At 46.3% G+C, this 15,184-nt stretch overlaps 1 protein-coding gene across 1 annotated transcript in view; it reads right to left on the bottom strand.

The window, feature by feature from the left end:
* Positions 1 to 15,184, bottom strand: part of LOC133499167 (ADP-ribosylation factor-like protein 15) — a 131,483-nt gene that overhangs the window by 2,965 nt on the left and 113,334 nt on the right. The window lies entirely within an intron of this gene.

The following is a 15,184-nucleotide window of genomic DNA, read 5'->3' as shown; positions in this document are numbered from 1 at the left end:
TGGGAGGAAACCGGACTGACCGGAGAAAACCCACGCAGGCACGGGGGGAGAACATGCAAACTCCACACAGGCGGGGCCGGGATCGAACCCGGGACCTCAGAACTGTGAGGCCAACACTTTACCAACTGATCATATTTTAGGATAAAGTACAGAGATTTGCGACAGGAGTCATAATCAGGATTTAGCTCTGGTTCAGACAACACAAGTAAAACTTACCTTCCACCATCAGTTACTATCCAATACTTGTTTTGATAACATGGTACAAATTTTTTGCAAAAAAACACGTGCAATCCCCAGGGGCATGTGGGGGGGGAAAAAATTGTTTTATGGTCTCATGAAAACCAAGCTTGAACTTCTTGGCAGGAATTCCAAAAGGTGTTTGGCGACAAACACAACTCAACACCGCAGGAACAGCGTGGGCCCGAGTCAAGGTGGGAAATTTCTTGGGAACAATTCCAAATGGCAGTCAGTGTTAGCACCGGCAGAAAAAGAGAGAAAGAGGAAAAAAAAAACGGAAAAGCCTACAAGAACATCTGATTTATTTGGGGTGAATCAGAGGCACTTTAAATGGTGGCAGGTGTATGTTGAGTCTCATTTTCTCCGAGCTTGTGATTTAATTCTGCACAGCCGCACGTTCCAGTTCGAAGAGGGTGTGCACAATTGTGCAACTCCATTGTTCCATATATTTTACTTCTCCCATGAAAGGATTTAGTTGCCTGGGCCACCCCAGCTTACTTGGCAACCTCATTCAAACCACATTGTTCTCATGTACAGTTAATAGCTCCATAACTGCACCCCCCTGAAAAAAAGGCCTTCGCAGAAAAAAATGAGAAAAAAATTTTTTTTTCTTGTTCAACGCTTGATTAAATCAGTATCCTTTTCACATGAATGCCTCTTTTGACAGCTGCTTTAACTTCTCTTGCAGCCCAGGACCAAAAAGTGAAAATCTCGAGACGTTGTAGATGTTGTGTATTATCAACGTGCCATCCGAGATTCTCCACACGTGATGCATGCGTGTAGCACCTGCTCGTTAGTCTCACGCCGGGTGTTGGCTGGCAAACTATTTTATCGTCGTATTGGCTGTTTCTAATTGGCTCAAGCAGCTGGGAAAGGCAATAAAAGTAGCACACGCGCTGCAAACTAGCCACATAACACTTCCACTCTCAACTTCAAAACAAACAACAAGACTGATGAGACCTTTGACCCCGAGGTACACCTTTTTGATTGAAAAAGTAAACAAAAAAACAAACACATTTTGGAATGGCTGACGGAATTAAAGAACTGCGATTTCATTTCTGGCTTTGGAAACGGGACCGCCGCTAAACATTTTCTACTGCGCAGTTCAATCAAAGATGGAGGACCCTCCTCGCCGCCATCTTTGTCTCGCCGCTGATGACGTGGGCCTGAACCCTTTGATGTTTTTGCCTTTCGAAAATGTTACCAAAGCGAGAAATTCAATAAAGACGTCAGTTACAAAATGGCTGACAGGAAGTGGACGGGCTTAAACAACATCCATCCATTTTCTTTGCCGCTTATCCTCACAAGGGCCACGGGAGTGCTGTTGGAGCCTATCCCAGCTGTCAACGGGCAGGAGGCGGGGTATACTCTGAACCGGTTGCCAACCAATCACAGGGCACATTGACACAAACAGGCAAACTCACAATCACACCTATGGGCAATTTAGAGTCTCCAATTAATTTTGCATGTTTTTTTGGGGAATGTGGGAGGAAACCGGAGTGCCCGGAGAAAACCCACACAGGCATGGGGAGAACATGCAAACTCCACACAGGCGGGTCTGGAATTGAACCCGGGACCAGCTGAGCCACCGGGCTGCCAGCTCAAATAATACTGCACTTTAAAAAAATGAGAAAAGTTCTGGGAAACAAAATTAACAATTATTAGGTCAAACAACTTGGTCTTATTACTTAAGCCATTCGTGGGCAGCGTCCCATTTTGGGGACATCGTGATTTTCACGCATTATATCTTCCATTTTTTCCCTTGAAAAACATCCTTTAATGAGCAAGGTCCTATTTTTGGGACGATCTACTAAGAAAACCCAAGTGCCCTCTCGCGGGCAGCGTCCCATTTTTGGGACGGGATCCTAAAATTAGTAAAGTTATCATATAACTTAAGTTCAACGAAAAACAAGTGTTATTTCCTTGATTGTTAGGAGACTTTTATCTCAATAAGGCAAAACATTGTCATCCAAGTTAACTACAATTACCGATGGGAAAATGTATTTGAGGGAAGCATTTACATGTCTTCATTGGATCATCTGCGTATCTCGAGCTAGATGGATCCTGCCTCTTTGCTCTTTTTATACGAAGCAGCTAAAAGGGGGGGGGGGGGAAGACAACGATAGGATCCTTTAAAGTAAAAGCAGATTTCGAACTACAGTACGTGTGGCGGAGTAAATTGCAACCAGTAGAAAGTATCTGTGGCATGCTGCTTGATTTCCAGCGTCTTCAAAGAGCGGGTAGGGGAGGGGGGGGGTGGTCGCTTTAGGTGGTGCGACATGCCCCCCCCCTTTTTTTTTTTTGGAGCCCGTGCAGATCTCGGGGTTAGGGAAAGGCCCTCTCCTGGGACCGCAGGCATTCCCTGCATGCCATTTATTAGCCTGAACCGCTTTCCCATTCACAGCAATTTCCAAGATACAAACACACGTTGTTCCCCCCCCCCCCCCCAAAAAAAAAAAAAAAAAAAAAAGAGATGAAAGATGCTCGGACTATGTGATGAACCCCAGCCTACGCAGTGGAATATGTTCCAGGGCCAACCACAACCGTCAAGGTGATGAGAGACCTTATATACACAATTTGGCCCCTCCCATATGCTTTAAAGATATTTTAAGTGATTAAAACACATTTTAAAAGTTTTCTTTCACACCTGTTCTCACTCTCGCTCACACAGTTCCTCAATAAGATAATAATAATATAAGATAATCACCAACAATCATGAGCTTTGTGGTGATTATTTTGTGAGCCAGAAGTCTCGACAACATTTGCCACAGACTCTGACGGGCACGCTGGAAGTGTTGACTTATGGACAATGACAGTGTAATTAAATTCTGGGTTTTATCCATCTTTGCCGCTTATCCTCACAAGGGTCGCAGGAGTGCTGGAGCCTATCCCAGCTATCTGCGTGTAGGAAGTGGGGTAATGTATGTTTGTAATAAGATTTTCAATTCTCATTTGTGTCAATTTTACAATAAAACTTATATAGGAGGGATAAATCAGCTTGAAGCAAGCACGCTTGGCCTCTTATATGAGGAACTGGGTGAGCGAGAGTGAGAACAGGTGCTAAAGAAAACTTTTCAAATGTGTCTAAAGCATATGGGAGGGGCCAAATGGTTTATGTAAAGTCTCTCTATATGATGTGTGATCACCTTGACTTGACCAGCTGTCGACCGGCGGGAGGCGGGGTACACCCTGAACTGGTTACCAGCCAATCGCAGGGCACATGGAGACAAACAGCCGCACTCACAATCACACCTACGGGCAATTTAGAGTGTCTAATTCATGTCGCATGTTTTTGGGATGTGGGGGAGGGGGGGGGGGAACCTACGCAGGCATGGGGAGAACATGCAAACCCCACACAGGCGGATCAAGGATTGAACCCGAGACCTCAAAACTGTGAGGCCAACGCTTTCCAGCTGCTCCACTGTGCCACATTCAGGGTTTTAGTTGTTTTTATGAATTATTGTAGCCGTTAAACATGATTTTTGTGGAGATGTTGATGTTGATACACAACAGTATATAATACCAATTTTCACAATCACCATGTTTGGTAACAAAAGGAATATGTTTTATATACGATATACATATATTGGCGGTTCTCCAAAACAAAAACAACAAAAAACTGAATCCACAAGTGGCGAATGCACAGGTCCACTGGACAAGAAAGCAAATCAAAAATGACCAATCATTGACAGAAGTTGTGACTTCCAGTCCAACGTGTGTCAATCATCTACCCCCCGCCCCCCCCCCCCCGTGGCCTTCCGTTCACCTATTACCCCCCCAAAAGCAGCTTATTCCTAATGGAGTGTGACTGTAACACGAAAAGGTTATCAGAACATTCGTCCTCTTGGGAAGCAGCAGGAGTGCGCAGCTCCACATCTGGATACGTTTGTATACTGTAGTAATCCCAAAAATACCACAATTTAATTTAAAAAAAAAAAAAAAAAAAAGGGGTGCGATAAAGCCGGGAATGGCACGATGACACGCGACATTGAGCGCGGGTGTTCGCTGTAGGCCAGGAAGACAAACAAAAGCGACCAGTTAGCGTGTTGATGAGTCGCTGCGCGTCGTTGACCGTCCCGTCCCATCGCGGCCCGACGACACCGCAGTCTGGAAAAGTCATTCATTTAACGCGCGCGTTTGAAGCGGTGCGGCCCGTCCGCGGCCGACGATGAATCGTCCCCCGAAGAGTTAATTGATGGCGAGGCTCGGAGCGCCCGGGGAGGGAAAAGTTCACTCCGCTGCCGTTTGAAGGAGATGCGAGTTGGCAGGGCAGGAGAGGCTTGAAGATTAATGTGGCCAAAGGGGGTTCTGACAGCCTTTCCGCCGCTTGCGTTCCTCTTGGGTGGCCCGATTGGTCTTGGATGTCACTTTTGCTACTTAATCTTGCCTATGTGAAGTGGGCGCGGCGGGAGGGGCCGAGGCGCAGGCTGGCGGCACTTTCGTAAACGTGCGTTTTGTTTTGAGCCGGCGGCGGAGGAACGCTCGCTTCTCACCTTTGAATGTGCGACGCAAATCCGGCCCGGTAAACACACGTGTCTTCTATTTTCAGTCACAACAACGGACGGACGGGGGGGGGGGTGTCTCACAAGTGCAAACGTTACGCGCCATTTAATAGTTCCTAACGCGACCGGCGCATTCTATACGTATCACGCCGATCGAGTGGGTGTTTTGCACAAAAGTCATTAGTGTTTGTGTACGAGTGCACACAAATTCCTTGTGTGTTGTTAAAGGGCAACGGTCATGAAATGCGTGATTTTTAGGATGTTATTAATGAAGAAAAAACAGTCCCGTGCCTTTTTTCACCACAAAACATGATTTTGATGTTTTTGGCTTTTTGTGAAAATCCTCTCGAGGGATTTGTTTTCGAGAAGAATCAGGAAGTGACGTACGGGACAGGAGCGCCCTCAAGCGGACTCGTTTGTTTCTATTAGTTATACCTGCGAGAAAGTAGCTCGTTGTTCCTTCGTGTTAGCTAAAATGCCGGCTCGTTGCACTGCTGGATATTGCTCGTACACTCGGGAGGATGGATTCATTCTTCATACTTTTCCAAAAGACCTGGTTCATCATGAAAAATGGATTACACGGGTGCAAAGGACGGGAGATTCGTGGGTTCCAAATGTCAGGTCGGTGTGTATACGCTACTAAAAAAACTGTAGTTGGGGTACGGAGGGACCTAATCCGTAAGTCAGGGATGCTAAACGTGTCGACGTGCTCATCAGAAAGCTTCCGTGCAGCAGCCGCTGAAGGATGACCTCCGCAGGCCTTGTGGATCGCCACCGGTCTTGTTGACAAGGCCGAGCCGGCCGCCGTCCACGTCGGCCGGGGCGGCTCTCGCCACGATGCGCCCCCACCCCCTTTCGGCATGACTCGCTCCGTGGAGTCACTTACTGCGGGCGCTCGGTGCCGCCGGGCAGCTCCGTCGGGCCTCAAACACGCCTTCGCCGAGCAAAGCAGAATGAGAGCAAAATGGTGGTCAAGAAGCTCATTTTGTGCCGTTCATCCCACGGAAGGATGTTTAGGCTCCGACGTGAGCACAACAGTAATTGCGTGATCGTCATGTGATCAAAACACCGGAGACATTTGAGCATTCTTTCACGCCTGCACGCACCATCAACACGTGCTTAAGTGCGTGCGTCCGTCTGCGTATCCAACGGGCGTAACGCACCTCGACCTTGAATGTTTTTACCTACGTGAAGCGCTACGGCGCAGCCATTTTCTTTAAATGTGCGAACCGGTCTCTTCCCCGACCTGTGTGCCACTTAAACCTAATCTCCAACCACCTCAAAAGCTATTTGTGGCTACAAAGCTGACTCACGGGCCACCTTCGCCGTGGCTCATCTGACTTTGCGGTTTTGTGGCGTGAGTCAGGCCGCTCCGCTCACCAGCGCGGTGTAGAAAAACACAGGTGTTCCTTCTCTGGGCGCCCCGGCCGTGTTTATTCGATTGTCCCCCCCCCCCTCCACAAAAGACGCGCTCGTTTTTGTTTTTGTTTCCCCCTTCGTTTGTATTTTGGAGACGTGCAAGCTGCCCGCAGAGTCGTCAGCTGTAAACTGTTAAGATTCAATGAGCTAATCCGCCTCCCGCCCCCGCCGTACGCCAGACACGGCAAAATCATGTGCGCAAGTTGCACGGTCTGCTAGTGGTTGCTTCTTGCGGCTCACAGCTGAGAGGTTTTGGGTTTGAACGCTAGCTTTAGCTTGGCTAAAGTGTTGCGCAGCGTGCTAACGTCTCGCGTGACGTTCAAACCTTAGCGCGTCAGGGGTGAGTGTTGGCAGCGCACCCCTCACCCCCAATAGACGCCTGTTTTTTCTGTAGTTAAGTAGACGGCAAAACCCACGGGAACGTTTGGTAAATTTACGTGCCGATGACGGCGCTCCGCGATGCCGCTCCTCCTCCTTTGTTTTGGGACTTGTAAAAAGTCACAGTCTGGTGGGCATCAGCAGGACGGGGGACTCCGGAGTCTAGACTCGTCGAGATGGCCATGTTAGGGTCACGCTCATAAAAGACCCCCCCCCCCCCCCGTCCTACCCTTGGCCATAGAATCACCTGCCCGCATGGGTCAGGGGCTGCAGGGCCTCATTCCTGCGCCTGACAGTGCAAAAGTTGGCTTGTGTGTGTGTGTGGGGGGGGGGGGGGGGGGGGCTGCAGTGGATTAGTAGGTTGTACTTTTAGCCCCTGTAAAATGAATTTAGAGATTTGTCCCCCACATGCTCGCAGTTTTGGATTCACCTAACCAATCTCAGTATTTTCTTTCTTTTTTGGGGGGAGGGGGGGGGGGGGTCATGGCTGCTTTCGACACTTTGTTGTGGAGGCTTTAAGTTGACATTTTTGTCGGAGCTCAAATATCGCGTGGTCATGTGCAGGCATAAGAAAGATGCAAGATGAATTAGTGTCTCTTTTCCAGGTCAGCAGTTTTTGATTGGCAGCTGAGAGGGGCGTGGTTTCAGCACACTCAGAAGACACGCCCACAAGGTTTTGAAAACTTCAACTGCCTCAAAGTTCTCAGGTCTGGGGTTTAAATATTAACTTGGGATTGTTATGTATTATTAGGTACGTCGGGTTTACTGAAGACTCGAAATTGTTCATAGGTGCGAGCGTCTGAGGGTCATTTATCTATCGCTCTGTGTCTTCTGGCGACCAGTCCAGAGCGTACCCAACCTCCGGCCTAGTCAGATGGGTCGGGCTCCAGCTCACCCCTGACCCTAATAAAAACCGGCTAGATAAAGGGAGCGAGGGCAGGTGTCCTCGAAAGCCTCACAGAAGGCTCCGGATCAGGGTGGGGTCCATTTTGAAAATGAAAATGTCCGATTCCTGAGCCCATTTCACAGCAGTGGCCGCCATTAATTGACCTTTCGAAGGAATGCGCCGCCCCGGCTTTGACGGACGTCTGCTTTCAGCGACGGACGGGTGCAAGGCGATAGCGGGGAAGTGGGCGGGGGTGGGTGCTTTGGGAGATAAACCACTGCCCCCCCGCTCCTCAGACAACAAGGAAAGTGAGTGATGTTTGTCTGAAAAGCAAGAGGTCCGCTCTCCCTGCTCTTGTTTTGATGTGGTGGGGGGGACACGGGGGCATTCGGGGAGGGGGGCGCCCACCTGGGATGCGGGTCTCCATCAGCACCGGAGCCACGCGGAGTGGAAGAGAAACAGCACGCCGCACACACATTTAGACAGCAGGACAAACAACGGGAACGAAAAACACCACGAGGCGTTTAGGTGGCCTCAGATAAACGTACGTCGTGGGGGGCAATTGGTCTTCCGGCGGCTCAAGTGTACTACCGTTCGTAGAAAAAGAAAACGTCTCCACGAACCAGAAAACAGCCTGTTAACTAACACACATAAACACTTTGATTTATTATTTTTTTTTGTAACTGACTGTCATCTGACAGTTTAACTTCCTTCCCATACATCAACTTTTGGACTGCTTATCCCTTTAAGGTTACCGTAGTTCCCGGCCTACAGAGTGTACCTGGCTACAAGCCTCACCAAGTACATTTGTTAAGGAAATACCATTTGCTACATACATAGGCCCCAGCTGTGTAAAAGCCACTAGTGCCCACATTGAAACACGAGATATTTACAAAGAAAGGTGGAAAGATGAGAGTTTAATGCTAGCGTGGGGCCAAAACTAGTGCTACACTAGCGCCACGCTAGCGCTAATGCTAACATGACCAGTTAAAATAAAACTTACTGGTAAATATCACTGAGACACGCCAGTAACACAGCAGCAACATGCTAGCACAGCGCTAACGCTAGTGCAACGCTAACACAGCTGGTAAAAGTCACATATATTCCACCGGTCTCACTCTTACCTTTTCTGCTCGAGTGCACCCCTAGTGGCACAAATTAGCCGCATCACCGCATAAACCGTAGGGTTGAAAGTGTGTGAAAAAAGTCATGGCTTTTAGGCTGGAAAGTACGGTATATAGGACACCTGCCCTTGCTATAACTGCTTATCCTCACTAGTATTGCAGGTAATTAATTAGCTAGCTGTACAAAGACTGACAAAAATTTAGTAGTGGGTTGCTGTGATTCAACTTCAAAGTTTTTCATAGAGGACTAATAGGTAGTCCTGTGATGAAAGCAAACTGGGGTGCGTGTTATTCCTAATAATGGAATAATAAAAATAATAAATAATTGGCCCACTTCGACCAATATACAGTGAAGAAAATAAGTATTTGAACACCCTGCTGTATTGCAAGTTCTCCCACTCCTCTGAAATTTTCATCATAGGTGCATGTCCACTGTGAGAGAGATGATTTCAAAAGAAAAATCCAGAAATCATAACCGTAAATATTAAAATGGCCTCCTTTGACTTCAAAGTATTAACGGTTCATTCCAAGATGTGGGATAGTTCTGCAGTCCAAATAAGGAGCCAGGCTGCTTTTTTTTTTGGGGGGGGGTGCACGCACACACATTACTGTAAATAAAAGCAAGACGGATGTGACTCGTGCCAACCAGTTCGGAGTTCAACTCATTAAGAGTCAATCAAGCCTTAATGACTTTTACAGCTCGGAGCGAGACCATCACACACACAGGACTGGAAGCCAAAAAAAAAACAAACTTGGATTCTAAAGACCTTTTTTTACCTTGACTAGCTTTCAAATTTGGCTGAGCGTTAATAATAATGGAAGCATCATTTGAAGAGAAGGTTTGAATTCCAATGCAAGCAGGAAGAAAGATGTTGTTTATGACACGCAAATGGATTGATAGTTATCTTGTTGTACTTACTACGGGTCAAATGGAACCGTGCAATTTGACATTTATCCTCACGTAATTAGCATTATTTACAATTCTAGATTTCCCATGTACATAAATAATCGGATAAAACATTTGCAGAGCGCACACCGCGGGGGAAAGTACGTTATCAAGTGAAGTAAAAAAAAACCCGGGAACGCGGGGTGTCATCGTGTCGAGCGTCATCGTCGGCATCAACGGTGGGAGGCCAAGATGGACGTCGGGGTAACATCTGTTATCAGCACAAAGACACAAACGCACTCGACGGAAGAGCACGGGGAAGACGCCGCGGAGGGATTCCTCTCCGGGTTTAAGAAAACAAGCCGGCTTGTGTTTGTCCTGTAAACACATTTGCATGTGACAAACTGGCGGGGTTGATTGACGAGAGCATTGAGAGAACTTTTCGCAACTGGCCTGAGGGTCGGAACGCAAGTGGATCCAACTGGAAAACTTCGGGCAGATGTCTTTGAGTCATTGTGCAAAACATACACGGCTAGCCTGCGAGCTAACGTCAGCTCTAGCACACGCTAGAGCACCGACCACAAGATTCTCGCACACAAGTAGCATCAGAGTCACTTGCACCATCCACTCAGATGTTTCCGCGCCATTTGCACCATCGACACGGTCCCAGATTACTGCGCAACTACTCACTGCAAACTGCACACATCCCTTGAAGTCTTGTCGTATTCCGAGCAGCCTTTATTGCGACGTAACCGTTAGCGCATTGTCTGTTGTCGTCGTTTGTCATACAAGAGAGGCTCCAACTACCGGAGACAAATTCCTTGTATGTTTCCCCACATACTTGGCGAATAATTACGATTCTGATCTATGCGAAAGAAAAGCCTATTAATTAGCCACTCGCTCAATGATCGTGTTTAATATCTCTGGAATTCTTTTAATTAATTTACGTGAGTTGGGGCACGCTACTAGCTAACACTAATTAACACCACCGCAACAGTAACCGGTTGTAATTTAATTTTATTTATATGGTGGGTTTCTGAAATGTCGTGTATTATTTTCCATTGCGCTTTGTTGCCTTTGAAAAGGGAATATGTGATGCACTGAAAATGTTTATTTTAATTTAATTTGCAGTCTAGTACCTTAGTCAGGGATAAAATATCGTGCAAAAATGTGCCCAACACAAAAAAAACCAAAAGCCACAGGAACGTAAAAGCAATTAGTTAATACAATACTGCATATAAATATCTAAATATAAATAACTACAAAAGTTTGGTTATTGTTGTAACTGATTAAAATCTAAACAGCTCATAGAAATTAAACTTTTTGTTTATCCAGTATTATGATATAGTAGCGTAGTAGTACCAGAATTCATCAAAAACAAGGCAAAGGCTTGAGTCCGAGAAGTACATTTATTACTACTGAAAATCAGAAACATTATGCAGTCGGACCAGTAATACTGCACTTGAAAATAGATTTTTTTAACTTTGTGTTTCAATTAAAATGTAATGCACATACGTTGAACAAAATTTGTACCTAAATGTTGGAAAAAAATTCAAAATGATTAAATGCTAATGTATAGTAATGAAAAACTCTAAAAAAAAAAACAAAACTGTACTTAAAAGTACTGGAATGGATTTTGTTTTTAAACTGCTGCCACGGTAACATGCTGAATTTTGAAGATTTAATTTAGTGATTCTTTCATCCACCACTAGAGGGAGGCAACCAAAATATTAGAAACTGCACTACGACCACAATAACTAGGATCTATCGAAAACTTTATAGTGTCAAGTACCAATAAGATCAGCAAGTTTAATTTCATCCATCCATCCATCCAGTTTATGAGCCGCTTATCCTCACCTGGGTCACGGGAGTTCTGGAGCCAATCCCAGCTATATTCAGGCAGGAGGCAAGGTACACCCTGAACTGATTGCCAGCCAATCACAGGAGTTTGATTTCAATTGAATAAGGTCAATTTCTTTCGGGTCCTCGTATTACATTAATAAAGACAATGAGAAATTAATTGTAGACATTCTTAATGTGGTAAAAAAAAAAAAAATTCCAAACAAACAACGCATTTAGAACACTTAAAACATTTTTGCGTGACCCCCAAACCTTTGAATGAAAATATTTGTTCTAGCTCTCAATGGCTCATATAAATATTTTTTAATCCCACATTTAAGTATAAATGTTCAAAATGCATAATGTTAGTGGCCTCAAAATAGCTTCGGTTTTTGTGAAATCATTTCATTTTCACTGCACTATTATGTTTTAATGTTGGTGACGGTGGTGGTGACTGGTTCGCTCATCTGCCTCGTAATTCCGAGGTCTCAGGTTCAAATCCGTCCTCCCCTGTGTGGAGTTTGCATGTCATCCCTCACGTGCCTGTGTATGTGTGTGTGGGGGGTTTCCTCCCACATTCCAAAATCGGGCTTGCTAGGTTGATCGAAGACTCTAAATTGCCTATAGGTGCGAACCGGAGAGCGAATCATTGTTTCTTTGTGTCCTGCGATTAGATTGGCGACCAGTTGAGGGTGTTGGGATAGACGCCAGCACACCCTTGAGCCTTGTGAGAATACGCGATTTGGAAAATGGGTGTAGAAATCTGGACTCGGTATTCAGATTTCAAATGATGTCAGACTTTTAGGACTACCACATCGTAAATGTACCAGTACTGTCCAAAAAAAAAAAAAAAAAAAAAAAAAAAAAGGGACACAGAGCGAGAAGTTCCACCCTCTCGGTCTCCGCCGTGGATGCCCAAAAGTGAGCAAAGTCTCCTTCGGCGTGACCGAAGGGGAAGCAGAGCGAGCCGGAGGGGAATACAGGAAGAGGAACAAAAAAAAAAAAAAAAAAAAGAGGAGGGCAGGGTCTTCCCGAGGTGCCGCGCTGTGCAGCAGACTGAAGAGAAGCACGTCTGGCTCAGGGGCACACACTGGAAAAGTGGATCAAAGGGTCGCCGTAGCAACCTGCGTGACACATTGTGCTCAACACCAGGAGCGCACTCGGTAGATTTAGCACCAGCAGCGCCTGACCCGGCGGCACTTGTATGACCGGCCGCACTTAAGCGTCACACTTGGGACTGGCCAAAGTCCTACGAGGCATTTTTTACGTTTAGGTGGGGGGGGGGGGGGGGGGGGGGGTTTATTCTGCAAATAGAGCAGACAGTAGAGACAGACAAACATGGTGCAGCGGTGCAGCTGTAGATTGTTGGCCTGACAGTTCTCGGGACCGGGGTTCAAATCACTCCGGTTTCCTCCCACATCCCAAAAACGTGCATTTAATCACAGACTCTAAATTGCCCCCCAGGTGTGATTTTGAGCGTGGTTGTTTGTCTCCAAGTGCCCTGCGATTGGCTGGCAACCAGTTCAGAATAGCTGGGATAGGCTCCAGCACTCCCCGCGACCGTCGTGAGGATAAGCGGTAAAGAAAATGGACGGATGGATTGATGGAAGTTCTACAACCCACTGTCATCTTTTTATTCTAAATGTTGTTAAATTCAGTTCACCACAAAATAATTCTCGGGGACAATTTACGAGCCCTTTTGACCATGCCGTCACACATTGTGTACTTCCGAAGAGCAAGAACTGATTGCGACGCTAGTTTAACAGACCCTTCCCTGCCATTTGACCCCGAGGCAGATCGATTGAGAGAGCAGGGGAAAGGGCTTCAATCATGACTCGATCATTCTTCGCTACTGACGTCACTCGAACGTGTCGAGTGTCATATTGAACTTCCAGTGAGTACTGTAGTATGCGGGTGATAACCCCAGTCACCCTTGACGACTTGTGACACAAACAAGTCACATGACAGGGAGGGAAATTTTCATTTAGTGGTATACTTATTAAGCCCAAATTCAACACACCTTCTCCCCGATTGCACCCTCGACATTGCAACAATTACTCGGAAAAGGGTGGCGTGCCCTCTCTGGGTCGGGAGTGAGATCCTGCCCCAGGTGGAGGAGTTCAAGTATCTTGGGGTCTTGTTCACAGGTGAGGGAAGAATGGAGCGGGAGATCGACAGACGGTTCGGTGAATCGTCTGTAGTGATCCGGACTTTTGTGTCGGTCCGTTGTGGTGAAGAGTGAGCTAAGGCGAAAGGCGAAGCTCTCAATTTACCAGTCGATCTACGTTCCTTCCCTCACCTGTGGGCATGAGCTGTGGGTCGTGACCGAAAGAAAAAGATCCCGGATTCAAGCGGCCAAAATGAGTTTCCTCCGCAGGGTGTCCGGGCTCTCCCTTAGAGATAGGGTGAGAAGTTCGGTCATCCGGGAGGGGCTCAGTGTCGAACCGCTGCTCCTCCGCATTGAGAGGGGCCAGATAAGGTGGCTGGGCATCTGATCCGCGTTCCTCCCAGATGCCTCCCCGGTGAGGTGTTCCGGGCATGTCCCACCGGAAAGAGATCCCGGGCATGACCCAGGACACGCTGGAGAGACTATGTCTCTCGGTTGGCCTGGGAACGCCTCAAGATCCCTCCAGAAGAGCTGGATGAAGTTGCTGGGGAAAGGGAAGTCTGGGGATCCCTCCTGAAGCTACTTCCCCCGTGACCTGACCCGGAGAAGCGGTAGAGAATGGATGGATGGACATTGCAACACTAATGAGTCTCATGACAGTGGAGGAGGAAAAATGGCTTATTGGGACCAATTTAAGACATTTTCACTTGGGGGTGTACGCACTTTTGTTGCCAGCACTTTAGCCAAGAATAGTTGTGTGTTGAGTTTCAGTATTTTGAGGGGACAGCAGATGTACAGTGTTACACAAACTGAATAGTGACTAAACTAGAAATATGTTGCCCCATGAAAAGATAATCAGCGTCCCCTTGCCCATTTGCAGCCCCGCATATTCGCAGATTTTTAAAAAGACCAAAAAAAAAAAAAACAATGTTCACAGACATTTATCACCGAGGTCTTAGATTCTCTTGTAAAAATAGGAGGTGCCGCATTAGTTAAACATGGCACCTTACAACGTGGTGCATCTTGTGTGCACACAGAGTTCCAACCTTTGCAAATGTTGCTGCATGACTTGTCCAATAAAGTACACTTAAACGCACACGTTACATCGTGCACGTGTTTTAGCGTGTTTGGTAGGTACTTAGTCCTGCAAAGCACACTGGGAGGATGTAAATTGCATTTAAAGTGCATGTTTTGTGTCAATTCGTTCTTGAATCATTCTTTTATTTGTTTTATTATTTGCTAGTTATGCTATTCTGTTTGCTGTTGTGTGCTAATTTTAATTTCGCTGTGACACCATGAGTATCTACAACATCGTCGGGAATGACCTGGCTACACGGGCCTACGTAAGCTTTTTCAGCTCACAGATGTAAAAAGCAATCATTCCTCTCGGCCATCATGTGCTCGCTTACATACACACTAAAACGAGCTAGCATACATGCTAACACTGTAACCAGTGTGTTGAAGTGTACTTGACTGGCTAAGCCACACAAAAATTGTGCACACATGGTAGGCTGTCCATTTTGGAGAAAAATTTACTTTTAAGTGCATCTTATGGTTGGATAAATACGGTACATATCATACATAGGTATATTAATACTGCACCCATCATTCACGGATATACTTTATTTGTGGGAGTATAAGGAACGTAACGCCCGCGAATAACGGGAACACTGTAAGGCTGCGTAGGCCCGCTCACTTTTCTTATTTTTCACGTTTTTCATTATTATTCAAATTATTATTAGAATACTAAATTATGATGATCTTCTGAGGTTTTATTTTTTTTAGTTAACCGTTGTTAAGTTCTAT

This window comes from Syngnathoides biaculeatus, chromosome 4, assembly GCF_019802595.1.
Source record: "Syngnathoides biaculeatus isolate LvHL_M chromosome 4, ASM1980259v1, whole genome shotgun sequence".
NCBI classification, from domain to species: Eukaryota; Metazoa; Chordata; class Actinopteri; order Syngnathiformes; family Syngnathidae; genus Syngnathoides; species Syngnathoides biaculeatus.
The sequence above is the reverse complement of the archived record's forward strand: the minus strand, read 5'-3'. Positions and strand labels throughout refer to the sequence as shown.